The sequence below is a fragment of the Balaenoptera physalus genome (genome assembly GCF_965194825.1).
Source record: "Balaenoptera physalus genome assembly, chromosome: 6".
In the NCBI taxonomy this organism is placed as follows: Eukaryota; Metazoa; Chordata; class Mammalia; order Artiodactyla; family Balaenopteridae; genus Balaenoptera; species Balaenoptera physalus.
In genome coordinates, this window is record NC_138885.1 from 42,356,087 (window position 1) to 42,375,440 (window position 19,354).

Here is a 19,354-nt window from a genome sequence, read left to right on the forward strand (position 1 = left end):
GACTATAGCTCTCAGTCAGGATAATGTAAGTGTGTATATTTGACACATTTAGAAGGTGAGAACTGGATGTGTGTAGCTGTAGAAAGGCAAGATGTGTGTGCTCACGGGCTCTGCTGGTCTGCTAAAATGCTGTCATTTGCCAGCTTTTTCAAGTATCTGTGCCCTGATTGTGAAATGGCAGCTATTTACTTTGGTTAAAAGAACGGACATGTGGACACAATGCAGGAAGTGGACGGTGGGACGAACTGGGAGATTAGGATTGACATATATACACTACCATGTATAAAATACATAGCTAGTGGGAACCTGCTATAAAGCACAGGAAGCTCAGCTTGGTGCTCTATGATGACCTAGATGGGTGGGATGGGGGCGGGTGTGGTGGGAGGGAGTTCCAAGAGGGAGGGGATATATGTATACTATAGCTGATTCACTTCATTATACAGCAGAAACTAACACAACATTGTAAAGCAATTGTACTCCAATTTAAAAACAAGTAACAATTAGTATAAGTAGTTGAAGCTATACTAACAGCAATAAAGACCAAGAAATCAAACTGTGCGTATGTGCGCTTTTGGTTTTTCAAGAAAAAAGAAGAGTTATGTCCTAAAGCATCAGTTGTCAAATTTTTTGGTCTCTGAACCAAAACTCTTAAAACTTTTTAAGGATTCCAAAGCACTTTTGTTTATGGGAATTATAACTTTCAATATTTACCTAATCAGATATTAAAATGGAAAATTATTACCACTTGTATTTATTTAATCATTTGTAGATAACAATGATGAACACATTGTCTGTTCACATAAAACATCTTGGTACTGTTTTGAAAATAGTTTTGACCTCTCAGACCTGAGTGAGAACCACTGTCCTCAAGTAAATGCCAGTTTGTTTTAGACTATGAAAGAGACTAATGAAAGAGAAAGCTTGGAAAGTAAATTTTATTTGCCATGGTATATAATACCTAAGACTGTAAAGAAGTGAGAAAAGGTGTTAAATAAAACTTTGTCAAAGTTCACTTAATCTTATTATACTTAACTTCCTAGGTTTACTGATTAATGCCTTTGGCTACTATTGTGAAACATTTTTTACCTGCTTTACCTAATCTTCTTTGAAAGCAGAGATTTCATGTTTTACCAGAATACTTTTCCTATGCTTTATGTTGAATTAATTATGCCCTTGATATCAAAGAAAAAAGAAAAAGAAATTAAAATTCCCTTACTTATGAAAGATCTAGGGTTCTTTATAATCACATTACTGTCCATGTTTATTGCTAAATGTTTTCTTGTCACTGTGATTAAATAGGTGTCTTTGGCAAGAATGATCCTATCTTAATAAGTGTCAAAATTTCTTCTGATAAATATTTTGAGTTGTCTTCTCCATATCAAATTTTAAATATGGAAAAAAACTAAAATGAAAGTTTCAGCATAACTCTAACATCTAAAACTATCTTTGAAATTTCCCAGGGAAATGCTAGAAATAATTAGATTTCTTTACTATGCTACAATTGTAAAGTGTTATATGGGCAAATCTGTCAAATCAGGAGAGACAAGCCGCCTACCTATGTTACATTTGTGTAGGTAAATTAATGTACATATTTCACAAACTGTATGCCTCCATAGGAATTCCCTGCAGATTTAACAATGCAATGCTGACTATACTATGCCTTACCTGCAGAAACACTCACCAAAAGTCTTCTGAATTATTCTCTGCCTTGAAAGAGAACTGTGATCTCCTCCATATTGATAGTTTGGATTATACTATTAAATAAACCACAGCCATTAAATCTCTCATCTAAAATGAGATTTCATTTTAAGTTAGTGTTTGCTTGAGGGCTTTGATATAAGCTTTAGGTTAGAGTTTGTCTTCAACCAAGGACAGTCTCAGAGCCTGTAAGAAATTACTGTACCAGGTACTTTGAACTTTTGATACTTCAAAGAATAAACTCTCAAATACAGGCTTCTGAGCTCACATCAGCTATAAAACTTTCATACCATACCAGTGGACTGCGTCAAGCTTTTCAGAACTCATTTTAGTCCAGAAGCAGAGGGCTTTATGAAAACAGACAGCTAACCAAAGATCCAGTAAGTGAACACTCAGTTACATAGGACTGAATGAGGTGACGAGGGACATTTTATTGTGACTGTTTGTCTGAATATGGTTGATATTGGTTCAATGTCATATTTATCTGGATATAAAAAGCCATCTTTTCTCTTTCTACTTAACTTATCTTGAACCCACAATTATGCTTTTATAAAGTAAAATGAAATACTTAAAAATAATATCTGACTCTGATCCCAAGAATCTCTTACTAAATCTTCTCACTTTTTATTACTTTGGCAATATAGTTATTTATTTGGGGTCAAAAAGAATCTATCCTCCGTTTACCATGACACAATTGGGGGAATCAGTTGCATAACCAAGACCTTATCTGGAGTATCATATTTGAGAATTATGTTCATTGAGTCAAGTAGTACAGGCACTTTTAAGAAAAAAAGATTGGTTTATGTTTGGAGCTAATGTCAACAAAGATCCTTCAGGGAAATTGGCCTGGTACCTGGTTTACCAGGTCCAGCCTTACAGGGATTAAGAAAAGTCAGGCAGACCATGAAAATTAGTAAATTTGGCAACATCGGAAAGGAAAGCATGCATCAAAATTTACAGGTAGGGCTGGAGAAATCTGGTAGAGTTTCTTGGGCTTAGTATTCTTGCCTTGGGAGAGTAAATTATATAGGCTTTTAAAAATCTAATCTGAGATTCCCTACGAAAACTTTCAGAGAGAATTTACTTCATGGCTTCAGTAATCTCAATATCTTAATCTTATCACTTTGAGAAATAAGCTTTGAGATTTTATGATCATGATGGTGGAGTTGGTCAAGGAAAACGGTGAGACTTGGAAAGAGGCATAAAAGACCTCTGGAAGTCATGACTAGAGCACCACTCTAGATTATCTACACCTTTCATTATGTTTGAGCCATTTTACAATTAAGTAAATTGTAGAACACAAGAAGTAATACAAATGATTCTTGTCCATAGAAATACAAACAGATTTCATCCAGTGGAATGCAACTGATTGTTACCCTGTGGATACTGATCACTTTTACATCATTTTATAAATTCATTTCAGCATTACTCATTGCCTGCTTCTCTCCATAAACATGCACACACGTTTGCAAGTGCGCACGCGCACACACATATATACATATGTAGGTATATATACACGTGTGTGTGTATGGTGTGTTCTTTGAAATCTCTTTTGAACTAGTTATAATATCTTACTGATGTCACCATTAATTAATTAATTAAAATCTTGGAGATGTAGTCATTAAAAAAAAAAATCTATAACAACTTTAGAGACCATTTATCCAGATGAGAGTAGGAAGCAGGAGGGAATGAGGTGTATTCCAGAAGATAAAATAACGTGTAAAATCTCTGTAGCAGGAGAGAGCAACACCTATTCAAGAAACTGGAAGAAGGACAGGTGTATGGGACAGATAGTAAGAGGTAAGGCTGGAAGGGGTAGGCAGGATCCTAGGATGTTGGAAACTGAAGGCCATATTTAAGACTTTCATTTCTATTTTTAACTCAAAAGAAATGAGATAAATCCATTAAAGTGATTTAAGGTTGACAGGGGAAGATGAATTTTAGATACTTAGATTTGATTTAAGAAAGATGGCTTTGTGCGTTATGGAGAATTGGTTGGAGAGGAGACTGTAGGAGCAGGCTGATGTGGTCTAAGGGAGATATTAGAGAAACTCGAAAAAAAAGTGGCAGCAGTGAAGATGAAGAGAAATGTATTATTTTGAGACATACTTCTAAAGCAAAGAAATTAGGCAAGACATAGAAACAACCTAAGTGTCCATCAACGGATGAATGGATAAAGAAATACATATATATTTATATATTTTATATATACATATGTATAAATGTATACATATATAAAATTCAGCCATAAAAAAGGAAATCCTGCCATTTGCAACATGGATGGACCTGGAGGGGATTATGCTAACTGAAATAAGTCAGAGAGAGAAAGACAAATATGATCTTACTTATATGTGGAATCTAAAAAAACAAAAACAAACCAAACTCGTAGATACAGAAAACAGATTGGTGGCTGCCAGAGATGGAGGAGGGGTGTCAGGTGGGCAAAATGGGTGAAGGTGATCAAATATACAATGTACAGCATGGTGACTATAGTTAATAATACTGTATTATATATTTGAAAGTTGCTAAGAAAGTAGATCTGAAAAGTTCTCATCACAGGAAAAATAAATTATAACTATGTAGGGTAACAGATATGGATGTTAACTGGTCTTATTGTGGTGATCATTTTACTATATATACAAATATCAAATCATATTGTATACCAGAAACTAATACAGTATTATATGTCAATTATATTTCAATAAAAAACTGTAAAAAACTATTCACTCATTAATTTTTCCAGTTTTGATATTCATATATTTAAATTTGCTTTATAATATAATCCACTGACAAGTGAGGAATATTCTCTAATTTAAAATATATAGAGAGATATACATTTATTTAATTTACTTTTGGATTGCATTTGACTCACTGTTTGATAGAGTAGGAACAGGAAGTAAAGAGAGATGGAAACTTTGGTAAATTACCAATGACAGGCAGCACTTGTTGGGAATTTTTTTTTTTTTTTTTAAGTATTAAGGCAGAGTTACAGGCTACTGCTATCAGCCAGCAGAAAAAAATATAGGTTCAGCAGAATGATGTGGAGTCTTATTATTTTCTAACGATTGTGTAGGGGGGGTGGCTGGATGGTGTTGACAGTAGTGGGACTTTCAGGCAGTCACAAAGATATAAAACAGGCTCCCGTTTCATGTAATTGAAGGAGGTGGGGCTGGGAAAGTTGTGTTTCTGAGTCATGACCACAGCATTACCCATCCCAAAGGACCCTGAAATAGGGCTGCAGCTGCCAGCTTCACTCACCTCTACCACCAACACTTTGAATCATTACTGAAAATAAATAAATAAATATTCAAGAACTCACAAATGTATCTGTTTTAGAAAGATAAACTTTGAACAAGATTTCACCTCCTATATGCAGAAAATACTTTCATTCCAGTTTCTAGTATCTCCATGCAAGAGGCGGCCTTGGCATTTGTAGTGTTCCCTAGGTATGTCAAGAGATTAGGGCTACAAGGATTACATTTATTCAGTTAGGGGGATGGCAGAGAGAGTAAAAGATAATATTTAAATTGACTTGTTTCATGTTTTGAGTATTTTAAGAATCCTCTGTCTACAGGTTTAAGGATGAAAGTGTACCTACTTACTAGATATTCTAAGATTTTAAAAATTATCTTTTAAACAGTTTTGTAATATCCTTTTTATGAAAAACATGTTATCATCCCCATAGATTGCTTATTACTTACAAAAGGCAAAGGTACCCTTATAATTAAGAAATCTAGCAGACACCACCTTAATTAAGTGATCATTCAATCTCCCTGATAATGGGACAATCTCTCCATTATTGATGGACTGAGAAGGACACATTATCTAAGTAGTAGTCCTACCAAAATCCAAGATCCTATTTGTGATTAGAATCTAATCATGAGGAAACAATCAGACAATCCAAATTGAGAGACAGTGGGCTTGGAGACTTAAAATATCAGTGTTATTAATTTAGAAAATGCTGGAAACCAATAAATGCAGTGTGTGATCCTTGATTGCTTTTTGGAATAAAAACAAAACAAAACAAAAACAATGAAAATACAAAGAAACAACAAAAACAGTTACAAAGAACATTATTAGGGTGATGGGGGAAAATTGAATATGGGATGAACATTAGATAATTGGATCAATGTTAAATTTCCAGAATATTTTAACATATGTCGTTACGTAGAAAAAGAATATTTTTATTCCTAGGAGATGCATCCTAAGGTATTTTAATGACAACACAATGGAATGAAAGGAATATGGATATGGCAAAATGTTAACAATTGAATTTTGGTGAAGAGTTTACACGTGTTTACTGTACCATTCTTTCAACTTTCCTGTAGGTTAGAAACTTCTCAAATACTAACTTGGGAAAATAATTAAAAATTAAAAATCCATTATGTTTTTAGTGCATAGGTGTTCTCAAACAGAAATCAGTGTTAGATGATTTTATGCGGTTTTAGGTACATTGTTTACTCTCAAAACAAATCTGAAAGTTAGATGCTCTTTTCTCTATAGGTGAATAGAAGCTCAAAGGAAGCAAGAGTTTTTCAGAAGGAAGGCTACTGTCTGGCAATGATTCTTACAACCATTTCTTCAGCCTCTCCCAAGACCCAGCTTAGAGAAATTCTTAATCAAGAATTGCAGTTCTGAAAACTAGAGAATGACTGCTCTCAAAGAAAGAAAATTTGGCTTCATTTCTAAGCCTTCCTCTAATTCCTGAGCCATCATTTTTACTATTTTTAAAAACGGTGTTCCTCAAGCCATTTTTACATAAGCAATAAATATCTTGCTCTTAACATCTGCCTCAGTTCCTCCTAAAATTCCTAATAGTATTTTTCCTAGTATATTAGTATACTAATACTAAAGTAATATTTTTCCTCAATAGCATTTTCCTTAAACTCAACTTCAAGTTTCCTAGTGAGTTTATCTACTAAAATATCAAACAACTCTTTTTTTCAGTTCTGCTGTGGTCTACCTAATTGATTTCTCAAATGCAGCTACCAGCCACGTGACCTCTGGCGTCTACCCTGCAGTTATTATTGTGTTACCATATAGTCCTTCCCTAGGGGGCTGCTCCGCCACTGCTAACATTAGACCCCACCGTTCTCTTTCCCAAGGATTTGCTGCACAGACTCACCTGCACTGCAGAAGTCAGGACTGTGCAGCCTGCTGGCAGAACGCCTTGTAGCTGCTTTATCTTGCCATTCTGTAAATTCTACTATAAACCTAATGTATGTACAATCTTTTTTTTTTTTTTTTTTTTTTTTTACTATTTTCAGCATGATACTAGTATTTGTGTCTGTTTCTTTTTTTTTCCTTTAGAACTTATTTTGAGAGCAGTTTCTGAAATACAAAGCAGAGAGAAGACAATTCTCTGAATTTCCTTTTCCTCTCCCCACCATTTTTTTTTAATATTCAGCTTGAACAGTACATCCTTTTAGATTTCAAGGAGATCTGCACTTATCTGAAGGCCAGGTCAAATGGGCTAATTATAAGTCAATTTGGATGGACTGTTTGAATGTGGGTATGTAGACAGTGAACACCTTAAATGAAAAGAGAGTAGAGCTGGTGCAAAAAAAAAAAAAGAAAGAAAGAAAGAAAAAGGCTGTGTTCACCAAGAGTGATTCACAGAGAAATGATATGGCTCACCCCTATCTCCGCTGGCCTATCTCCTGTGCACTCAGGCCTGACTCTTGAGGAAGGGGTACAGTGAATGAATAAGCCTCAGTTCTCTATCATTCCCATGGACACTGAAAGCACTATCTCACCACCGGTGGACGTCTTACGGTTGAAGTAAGCTTGGCAATGGCAGATGGCTGAGTTAGAGATGATGGCCGTAGTATTACTGCCTGCAGTAGCTATGCTGGGGGTGGCAGTGACCCCTTCAGGACTAGGGCTAGAGAAAATGTGAGCTACTGGCAAAGGTATCCATGATTCTGGCCTTAGGTAACAGCAGCCTTCTCTTGACTTCTATGAGCCTAAGCATCAGCAGTTGAAACCTATGCAGATATTGATGTGATTTGTTTAGTTACTGGCAGTTAATGGAAGCATCATCACAATGAGCCAGTAAAGAAACAACGGAAAAGATTTACATTCCACGTGCTGGCAGTACGAGGTGGTTCCTAATATGATGTCCCTGTGGAAATCCCAACAATTGCTTTAGAGACAAGTAGAACTCCACCTTATATACTGGGTGGAGGTAGGGGGAGGTCAGACAGAGAAATATGATGGTTGGCTCTTAACTCTCATCCTACAACTACCTCAAGCTGGGGTACTGATAGGTACAAATGTTATGTTTTCCTTTACTGGAAAAGAAAAACGTACATATTTTCATGGGTGCCTGACACCACACAGTCTTAGCTTGTAATTTCTTTTGACCGATAATTAGAATGACACCTTCCTGTGGAGAAATTCTTAGAAATAGTACAAAATAGAAACCAATCACCACACATCTGAGATCTGAGAATAAGACAGAAGAAAATATAGAGCTCAGTAGGAAGGATGAAATTCATTATGAACTGATGAATTTGATGTTAGATACACCAATTGCAGTGTTACCATGTTATTTATTAATGTATCCCAGTGATTAGGCAATTGAGGTAGAGACCAATGAAGTGTTACTGGAAAAGAAGGAAAGAGGCCTTCCCAGGGTCTATAGCTGGGAAAAGACATACTGTTACCGAAATAATAATGATGTATCACTTGTTTCATAGGTAATAAAGTCTTACTAGGCATCAGTTCATATCAAGGGCCTTTTGGTGTTGCAGTGACCGGGTGTCTACCATCAATTCCCTAAAAGACCACCAGAAACACCTGCTGATGGAAAAAAAGCTAAGACTGTGCAGTAAGAAAGAATGCTACCTTGACAGGGTTTGTGCCTGGTCCAGACGATTCTAGGCTAGGTCTTGAAGACAGAGCCTGGGTGGGATGGGCAGGGTTTATGATGTTAGAGCTATGGATCACGGGCACTGAGCCCTGGGTATTGATGAGTAAGCTGTCAATCTTGAAAAATAAGCTGCTTAGTTAAGTTCCCATTATTATCTCTTGGAAACAAGTATTACGTGAAACAGGCAGCTAAGTTTTTTGTTTTTTTTTTTTAAATTTTATCACAATAGAAACACAAAAGGGACAAAAATATGTCTGATTATAGGATTGTTTAAATAGAGGATAGAGACATATGTTGGTTTTAGTTTTCATAGAAAACACAAGTTTGTAGCTTAGGTCTCTCGGTATATATACCTTCAGTTCTTTCCCAAGGAATATCCATTAGCTGATCTCAGGCTCCCCAACTGGAAATGCAAATTGGCTACTTGTGAATTTAAAAAAGACTTTGTTCAATGGAAGATTTGATGATTTTAAGTTTCTGAATTTTGCTGACTAAACATCCCTCCTATCATTTCTAAATATAAAAAGAAGTGCATGTATTTTGTGTGTATATATTTGTATGTATCTATATATGTATGTATTTTTACATCATGGATATAATGGATACAACATGCATATGTGTGCTTGTGTGTGTGTGTGTTTAAACCTACAAATATAACATGTGTTTTCAAATAATGGACATATATATGGAGGCATTACAAAATCAGTATGTTCCTGTAACTTGATTATTCTTCTTAACAATATGTCATGAAGTCGTTCATATGTATGTGCTTCTATATGTGTATAATCCCTTAAATGGAGGCAGATAATTCTTACCTCATAAATCTATTATGTTTTAAAGAGTTAGCTTCTATAAATCACTTAGAATAATGACAAGGAAATAATACACATTATAAAAGTGTTTAGTAAATAATTTTATAATATTGTCATGGATTATCATTGGCTTGTATTTTCTCTTCTAGAGAAATTTGAATCAAAATATTAGGCTACAAAAATTCTGTGGCTATTTCAATTGAAATAGCATAGAAATGTATAGATTGGTGTTATTAGTGAGAATTGACATTTCACGTATTAAGTTTTTCTATCTAGGAACATAATATATGTTTTCCACTTATTCTGCTTTCCTTTTACATGTTCATTTTTAATTGAAGTATAGTTGATTTAAAATATTATATTTGTTTCTCATGTACAGCATAGTGATTCAATATATTTGTAGACTACACTCCACTTAAAGTTATTATAAACTATTGCCTATATTCCCTGAGCTTCACAATATATTCTTTTAGCTTGCTTATTTTATACATAGTAGTTTGCACCTCTTAATCTCATAACCCTATCTTGGCTCTCCCCACTTGTCACCACTAGTTTTTTCTCTAAATCTGTGAGTCCGTTTCAGTTTTGTTATCCTCATTCGTTTGCTTTTTTAGGTGCTACATATAAGTAATAACATACAGTATTTGCCTTTCTCTGTCTGACTTATTTCACTAAGCATAACACCCTCTAGGTCCATTCATGTTGTTGCTAATGGCAGAATTCCATTCTTTTATATGGCTGAGTAGTATTCCATTGTGTATATATACCACATCTTCTTTATCCATTTATCTGCTGAGGGATACTTAGGGTGCTTCCATATTTTGGCTATTGTAAATAATGCTGCTATGAACATTGGGTGCATGTATTTTTTCAAATTAGTGTTTTCATGTTCTTCAGATATATACCAGGAGTGGAATTACTGGAACATATGGTAGTTCTATTTTTAGTTTTTTGAGGAACCTCCATACTGTTTTCCATAGTTGTTCCACCAATTTACATTCCCGCTAACAGTGCACTAGTGTTCCCTTTTTTCCACATCCTGGCCGACATTTGTTATTTGTAGACTTTTTCATGATAGCCATTCTGACAGGTATGAGATATATTTCATTGTGGTTTTGTTTGCATTTCTCTGATGATGAGCAATGTTGAGGATTTTTTCATGTGCCTGTTGACCATACGCATATCTTCCTTGGAAAAATGTCTAGTAAGGTCTTCTGCTCATTTTTTAATTAGGTTGTTCATTTTTTGATATTGAGTTGTATGAACTGATTATATATTTTGGATATTAACCCCTTATTGGTCATATCATTTGCAAATATTTTCTCTTTTACATTTTTAAGGATATTTTGTAGTTATTTTAATACAGAATTTTCACATTTCTCTTCATATTTATTTTACATATTTGGCTTTTTTGGTTTTGCTATTTATTTGTATATCGACTCTTTTTTCCTTAACATTTTCTATTGTATATTCTTGATGCTTAAGAAAGCTACTAATTTTAACTTTGATCTCATAACAGGTATCTTACTGAACTTTCTTTTCTAGTTGTTTGTATGTCATCTCAGATCATCTGGAAATATTACTATATCATCTAGAAATAATGGTGTCATTTTCCTTTATCTTTTTCTTGTCTCAATTTTTCTTCTTGATATTATCATAGAATTTAACTTCCAAAGTAATGCTCAAGAGCGGCAGAAACAAGGGATTGACATGTAGATTATTCACTATCCATTGTCTTTTTCCCATCTCCTCTCTCCCCGCAATGTAAGAATCTCATTAACATACTTTCATTTTCCTTCCCCCACTTGCTATCACCCATGTTTAATTCAAAGAGTTTTACTTTTAGAAAATTCATTATTTTATAATTGTGCACAAAAAATTAGTCTTAGCTATGTACTCTTTTCTAGTTTTTTCTTAATCTTCTTTCTTATGTTCCATATCTTTTTTTAATTTTTTTTTTTTTTTTTTTTTTTGCTGGAGTGCCAGCTTTAGAATTTATTTCAGGTACAGCTTTGAGTAGGGAAATTTTCTGAGTCTTCACTTTTCTGGAGATGCCTTTGTTTTGCCATGCCATTTAATGTTAGTAACTTTAAAATCATTTTCTCTCAAGACTTTGAAGATACTGACATCAAGAATGATTCTCTGATTCTTGTTTATTTGTTCAGTTTTAATCTCACTTATGCTTATTTCCCCATATAAGACCTAGGAAAGTAGCAGATACACTTGCATCTTTCTTTGATGATTTTTTTTTTAACTTTCTTTATTTCTTTTGCCTCCTCCCCCATGCTTTTCTTTTCAAAAGTAGACATCAACAGAAGAACTATATCAAAATGCTCAGAAATGTTAAAGGAACTTGGAATCTATATCAAAGTAGAAGTTAAGAGTTGTAGAAGTCAGCTGTAAAAAAAAAAGTGACTGTTAAACAATAAGAAGTGCTGTCTTATTTGAATGAAGGATTGGGAAGAACAGAGTCAAATGTTGAATTATAGGACAATCCCACAGCTGGGGAGAAAGAGCTCTTCTTCTGTACATGTGTTAATAGCTTATGGTCTTTTTCTCTTCTATTCTGTGTATATAATAACACCCATGTTTGCCTGACCAGGTAAAGAATCATCTGTAATAAGTGGTACATTGTGTTCATTTCTCCAGCAACTCATTTTCTATAAAGTACTTGTTTTATCAATAGCTTTGGGAAGCAATATAGAAGCTTTCAGTCTCAACTTGGATGATTTATTTGTGATACAAAAGTTTATTTTACTATGACACTCTGAAGGCTTTGCACATGTGAGTAATGTAATGATTCATGTTTTAAATATTTTCCTTGAAATATTAGAGGTATTTGTCACTTAATAGAACTATACACAGAAAGCTTCTTTTGAATTTAAACATGATCAAATATTTGTAATTGTCCATTTTTGTAATTTATATTGTTTTTGCAATAATTATAATACATGTTGAGTGTAAAAACAATGAAAAATAGATCTAAACAAGAAGAAAATAAAAATCGCTTGTACATATTCTATTATCCAGAAATAGGCACAACAGTATTTTGGTGTCTATATTTTCCATTCTTTCGCTAAGCCTAATTGTAGTAAGTCTTGAAGACATGATGCTTGTTTCATGGCAATGTGTCTTAAGACTGCATTTGAAATCATGTTTTTCTCTATGTTCTGTTCACTTCCCTAAACGTAATTTTAGTTTTGGTTTAATGAGTCTTACACTATAGTATCATATAAAGAAAAGGGACCTTTGATCTCACCTACTCTGAATACAATTTACACCAGGACACTATATCCTATATATAGTTTCCATAGGATACAGGAGAAAAAAGATCATCAGCTATTAACTCATGGACAAGGGGCACTTCTTTTCCAGATGCTTCTCTGCTTGGATGCCCTGGATGTGGCAGTGACTAAGTTTCTCTATGACCTTGCTTCTTATAGCGTGGCCCAAGGATGGAACAGGTAGCATGGAAACCACTGGCGGGCTTATTAAAACTGCAGAATATGGGCTCAAATACCATAGAGAGACAGAAACAGAACTTGCCCTTTAACAATAATCCAAGGTGATTTTTAAACACATGGAGCTCCAAGGAGCTGTTTTTCAGCCACAGCTTCTGTCAGGCTTTCCTTTCTGGAGGAGCCTTCCTTTCTGGAGGCTCTAGCTCTCCCTAAGCTCTGGAAACACCAGTCCCTCCCTTGCCACTTCAGGCCAGGGATAGCAGTGGTTTCTTGCTCTCCTTATTCCCTGGATTCCTGTTCCCATTCTTTGAGAATTCCTTTAACCCTACTCATCCCTCTGTAAATAAAGTCTCTTTAAAACCCAGAGCTGGGTGATTTTGGTTTCCTTCCAGGAACCTGACTGATCACCTCCCGATAAATGGGCTTGGCTGCTGGGAGAGTTTCTCTATCTCACTCTGTCTGAGGTTTTAAAATTCCGAATGCATAAAATTTCACTTTGTCCATTCTGCCACACTTAGTCTCTCACATTTGACTGAGTTATTCTGAACTCTAATGTGGCTCGGTTGGTTTCTCTCTCAGTTTTTGTCACTTCCAAGTCACCATAGAATTACTCCTTATGGACTGAAATTCTGGTACAGTGTAGACATTCATGTGTACTTTTTTCTTTTGATAAAATATCTTACTTGATCCTCATAATAAACTCACATTGTAAATACTGTTAAAGATGAGAAAACTGACAAAGGAGGTTACATAACTTTTCCAAGATCACACAGTTGGTAGTTGGCAAAGCTTTCTGATTTCAGAGGTCATTCTCTTAACAACAGTTGCATACTGCCTGCCTATTTGTCTGCTGACTACTTCCAGAAAAATATTTTCTGATGAAGTCTGCTAATTTCTGAGCAAAGATATTATTGCTCATCTTTGAAAATATACTAGATTCCTAATCATTCTAAAAATGTGGCTGGAGATCAAAGCTAATTTGCCCCTAGAAACTAAGTCCTTGGCATGTCCTCAGGATGTGACAGGATTCTAGAATCTCAAGGTAACATTGTAACTCATTCATTTATCCTTGCCTTTCCATCCATCTGCCTGCAGTCTCCTGTTAGAGGACCACCTTCTAGATGCTCACAGGGTCTTAGCATTCTTATAATTCTGACAGTCTCATGTCTCCTAAGGTAGGACTAGGTCATAGACTTTTGGGGGGTTGGAGGAGTACTGTTCACTTAGGCTCCAAGAACAGTCAGAATCAGTGCTATATTGCATGAGCCTGCTGTCATTAAATATCATGTTCAACCATCAACCCCAATGCAAGGGGTTATAATTAAGCATCACCAAACATATCACCTAAGAAGACATCCTGATCAACTGAGTTTAAAGCAGAACACTTTGCACTTTTTCACATTTTGATATAAAACACATGAACTTCTTTTGGGTGTCAGACAGTGTGCTAAGTGCTTTCATATGTATTTTCACATTTAGAATTAATCACAACTTGTGAAATAGATATTATTATTCTTTTCATTTTACAAATGTAGGAATTCTGGTTTTCTAATTGAAAAGTACAGAGCCTATCTGATTGAGAAAGAATTTAAAAGTTAGACAATGCAATGATGTAGACAAACCGGAACTCCAGTACACTTCTATTGAGTGTAAATATACAGCCAGTATAGAGAACTATTTACTAATATTCAGGAAAGTTGAAGATGCCCTTACCCTATCATCTGACAAGTCCACTACTATTCATACATTCAGAGAAACTCCCCAACATCTATCCATGTATTGGAATGTCAATTGCAGCCTCAGTTGTAATCATGGTAAAATGGAAATAACCTCAAGGCTCAACTCAAGGTACATACATACACTATGCTATGCTTACATTTAGAATACCATAGGTACTTTATGACCATTTGTTTAGAGTTTGACATGGGCAAAACTTTAACATGTATTGCTTATTTCTAACTATATATGTAGTGAAATATTAAAATATTGAATATGGGATGGTGTTTACCTCCGAGGGGAGAGGAAGGAGAAGGAATACATAAGGGATACACAAATGAATTTCAACCTTATTATTAGAGTTGAGTGGTGGTTTCTCATGTGTCCTGTTAAGTTAGTTTATATTCTCTTGTCTAATTTTAATACAAAAGACAGAAAAGTAGTACAAAGTGTCAAAAGTGAAAAAATATGTAATAATGGGATACCATTAAAAAAATGCACACACACAAACAAACACAAGTAAAATCAGGGAAATCTGAAAACCAGTGGATTGTACCAATATCTATATACTGGTTACAGTGTGTTACTCTAATTTCGTAAAACGTTACCATTGGGTGAAACTAGATAAACATATTCAGGATCTTTCTGTTTAATTTCTTGCAAATGTATGTGAATTTACAATTATATCAATAACAATTTCAATTTAAAATAAAAATAATTTAAAAATAAATTAAAAATATAATGCTTCCACAAGTATACCTAAGATACCATTGGCTTTCATTAAAATTCAAAGAATAAATTAAAAAATTCAAAAGGATCAAGAAAATCTGCCACACCTGTCAATCACAAAATTGATTGCTTTTGGTTTCCAAGTTAATTTTTTTTTCTGATATTGAGTAGCACCTTTGCCCCATGGAGATAGTATGTTTGCTAGGGCTTGCCTATAGAAAATAAAATGGCAAAATGTATAGGAAAATCACCAAAAAAATTTTTAGCTGCCTTCTGGGAATTACAAATGTGAACTTGAACTCTACTTAATATATTAAATAAATGAAAAAGAACACATATTAGCTCTCATTCTATATATATGAATAAAAAAAATCTTTGTCAGTAATATTAAAGTTTACAGTGAGTTTGCCCCAAACAACTTTAATATGAAAATTGATAACCAAGCAGAGTATTTCAAGCCTGGTCATGTGCTAACTCATAATAATCTCTGGAGCCTGTGGAAAAGGCCGAATTCCAGTCAAGACTCAAAATTTCTGAATTGAAATCCCTTAGGATCAGGCAGAAGAATCTACATTTGTAAGTTTCTATGTACCATTTCTGTGCAGTGAAATTTCACAACTACTCATTTGAGTACCTGAATTATCCTTGCTGGCTATCACCTTTTACAAAATTAATCCAACTGTAGTCTGCACTTCATATATAGTTTGCCTTTTTAAACTGTAAAATCTATTCCCTTTTAATCTGCTAGGTTATTTTGTATCTAACTGGGCATGGGTAAGTACCTGTGTGTAGCCAAGTGAGACCTTTAAAGCTACTATGATGTTTAGACCCTAGCTGAGCTTAAGAACAATTAAAGGGATGACAGGTTTGCAAAAAGGAAAAAAAAAGTCCATTGCATTGATTGTTTCTCATCTTTCTGAAAAAACAACTTTCATTTTAATTGTATTAGTAGAAAGTTACTTACTCATGTAAAAAAATTTGTTGTTATGTATGAGAGTAGAGAAACTCATCTTTTTGTTCCTAGCAATGTCTGGCTGATGGTAAGGTTCAATGAATATTTTTTTTTAACTAAATGAATGGGATCCCTGAAGCACAATATGCCATATTCACAGAACTTGGGAGATATTTTCTGAAATACCTTTTAACCAGGTCTTAGAATAATTAGGTTTTCCTACTGGCAACCACACTAAAAATCTGAGGTATTCATTGTCAATGTCTGAGGTATTCAACCTCAGTGTCTTTCCACATCCCTAAACTATTTTGAGATCACCTGATTTTAACTCACATCCAGAGCTGTCCTGCTGGGCTAATGGAGTCACGTGGTATACATCAGGGGGTAGTTAAATATGGTTGTTCCTGCTGCTTCTCTCATTGCCTAATTACCTGACTGACTCTTGGAAGTTACAGCTCATGGAATTTTGGACCTGGACACACCAGGGCACTTGATCAAACAGTTTCCCAGACCCAGAAGTCACATTTCAGCTCTAGCTCAGACCGATGACCTGCCAAGCTCCTGGGATGATTTAGCATAGAAGATTTTAAATAGCTTCAGGAAATGCAAAACTTTCTGTCAATTTGAATGGTTCCTGTCACTTTTTAGAACACCTGGCACTCAAATATTTAAATTACAATTTCAGTTTTAATTTGAAGGAAACTAACAATAAGCCCTTTCTGCTTCTTTAGTACTTAGGTCTAGCTTTACTTTAATTTTCTAAAAAGGCAGATTTGGGAACTGAAATTAGCAATGCAAGGTGAACCTAGTGTGAATTTTACTGAAGATTATGCAAATGCAGGAAATTATAATTCTATCAGGATGTCATTACATGTGTCTCCTTAGACACACATTTTCTGCTATGTTTAAGTTAAACAAAACACTAAATGACTATGCAGTATGACATCTCATTAATACGTTTCCATTCACATGTGTGCCTTTAGTATAAAAAAACGACTGCTTCAGTGATAAGAGATTAGGTCCTTTAATTAGAAACAAATGACAAATCACTGCTAACCCCATGTGATGCTTTCTAAAACTTCCATCAAATATTCCTCTTAAAACATTATTAAACACAAGTTCCCCAGCTCTACTTCCTAGAAGGTGCCATTTAACAAAACCCAGGCAGGATGTTAATACTGGGGCCGAATTACAGGTTGCCAAAGCATTTCCTGTGCGGGGATTGACAGGGGATCATTTTGTTACGGGGCCACCTCCAGTGTGTTGTGACAGCCTCTCATTACACCGCTGAGCACAGCACTCAGCTGTAGGTTCTACAAGATGCAAATAGCTCCAAATGGGTTCAATTTAGAGCGAGTGGATAATGTATCATTCACTTGCCTACGGTAGAAGCTTTTAATTTTCCAAGAACAAGGAAGAGAAGAACATTGTACTTGCTGGAAACAGAGATTTAGTTAACAAACTGAGCCTGAGAAATGGAGTCACAATAGCAATATCTGTTTCCTTATAAATAAAAACACTTCACCTGCCTTGTTTCCCCCTGGCCTAAACCAAAGTACCAAGTGGTCAAGTGAGCATCACCTCTCAATAAATATAATTATCCACTTAAGAGCTCAATGTCAAAAACGAGTACCCTCGAAGTGATGGTAGGTTTTTCACTTACAAAAGGAACTGCTTACAAAGCGACTACAGTTAATTATAATAATACTCAAAAAGTGTTTAAAACACATTTTGATATGGAAAAAAATACCCTGGAAAGCTTTTCACAGCTGGACTTTAATATTTTAGTGTGCTTGCTTTCTACCCCTCTGTGATTTTACTTCCACTGCTCTATTACTGATTTTAGTAAGAGTTGCTCACCACGGAAGGCTGCAAGTCCCAACTACCAGCTGTTTACAAGAGACGCATGCTAATATGGATTGGAAAAGTCAATAAGCCCATTTCAGATTACTGTGTTTAACAAAGCCACAGGAGAAGCCAGGGACCTACAAAAACAGGCTCATGGGAAAAGATGGCTGTTTTCTGCTATGAGTACCTTAATGAGTAGAACTCTCTTGGCTCTAAATCACCAGCAACACTCTGGCCATTATTACTAAAATCCTCTGAATGTTACTGTGCTTTTGTTTTGAGCACTCTACTAAGAAATTAATTATCCACTAGAAAGCCACTGAGGTGGGGCTGTATCTGATCTATGTGAAAATAATAATGAATTCATCTGAAAAAATGTGAACTGAAAAAAAAACCAAACAACGAAATTTTCTTTAAACCCACTTAGGTTGTAGAACACCTACTAAAGTAATGATTCTTAACGTTGTTATTCTTTTCTCTAAAATTAAGCTTTAATGATTACTTTACCCGTAGAAAAATTATATATATATATTATATATATATATGCACACAGACATATAGAACCATTACAGTTACTGTTTACAGTTTGAAGACCTATAATGTACTTTGTACAAATTTAATATATATATGCATATAGACATATATGTCTCTCTCAGAGAGAGAGAGAGGTTTATTTTGAACTTAATCTCAGGAATCACTAGTAGGAGAGAGCAAAAGTGATACAGGGAAGAGAAGGCAGTCACTAAAGTAGGCATTATCAAGCAAGTTGTTTCTTTTGCTGAGGAAACCTGGGGTGCCCCTTGGAGTTACCCACCCATGGGGCAAGGGAACCTAGCATTTACATAGTCTTATTTCCATCAGTCATTGGCTGGGTGCTGTTCCTAGGGTATGTGTAATAATTCTCCAACACTTAGATGGTTCAATTAAAAGAAAAATCAAGGAACAAGTACTATTGCGTTTACACTACTGTCTCTTCCATTTTTGGAATTCTTTTAGTCCCTTTGGGCGGCTATAACAAAATACTATGGGCAGGGTGCCTTGGAAACAACAGATATTCATTTCTCACAGTTCTGGAGGCTAGGAAGTCCAAGATCAAGGCACCAGCAGCTTTGATGTCTGGTGAGGGCCCATTTCCTGGTCCATAGACAGCTGACTTCTTGCTGTGACCTCACATGGTGGAAGGAGCAAGGGACCTCTCTGGGGCATCATATAAATGTCCCATTCATGGGGACTCCACCCTCATGACCTAATCATCTTTAAAAGG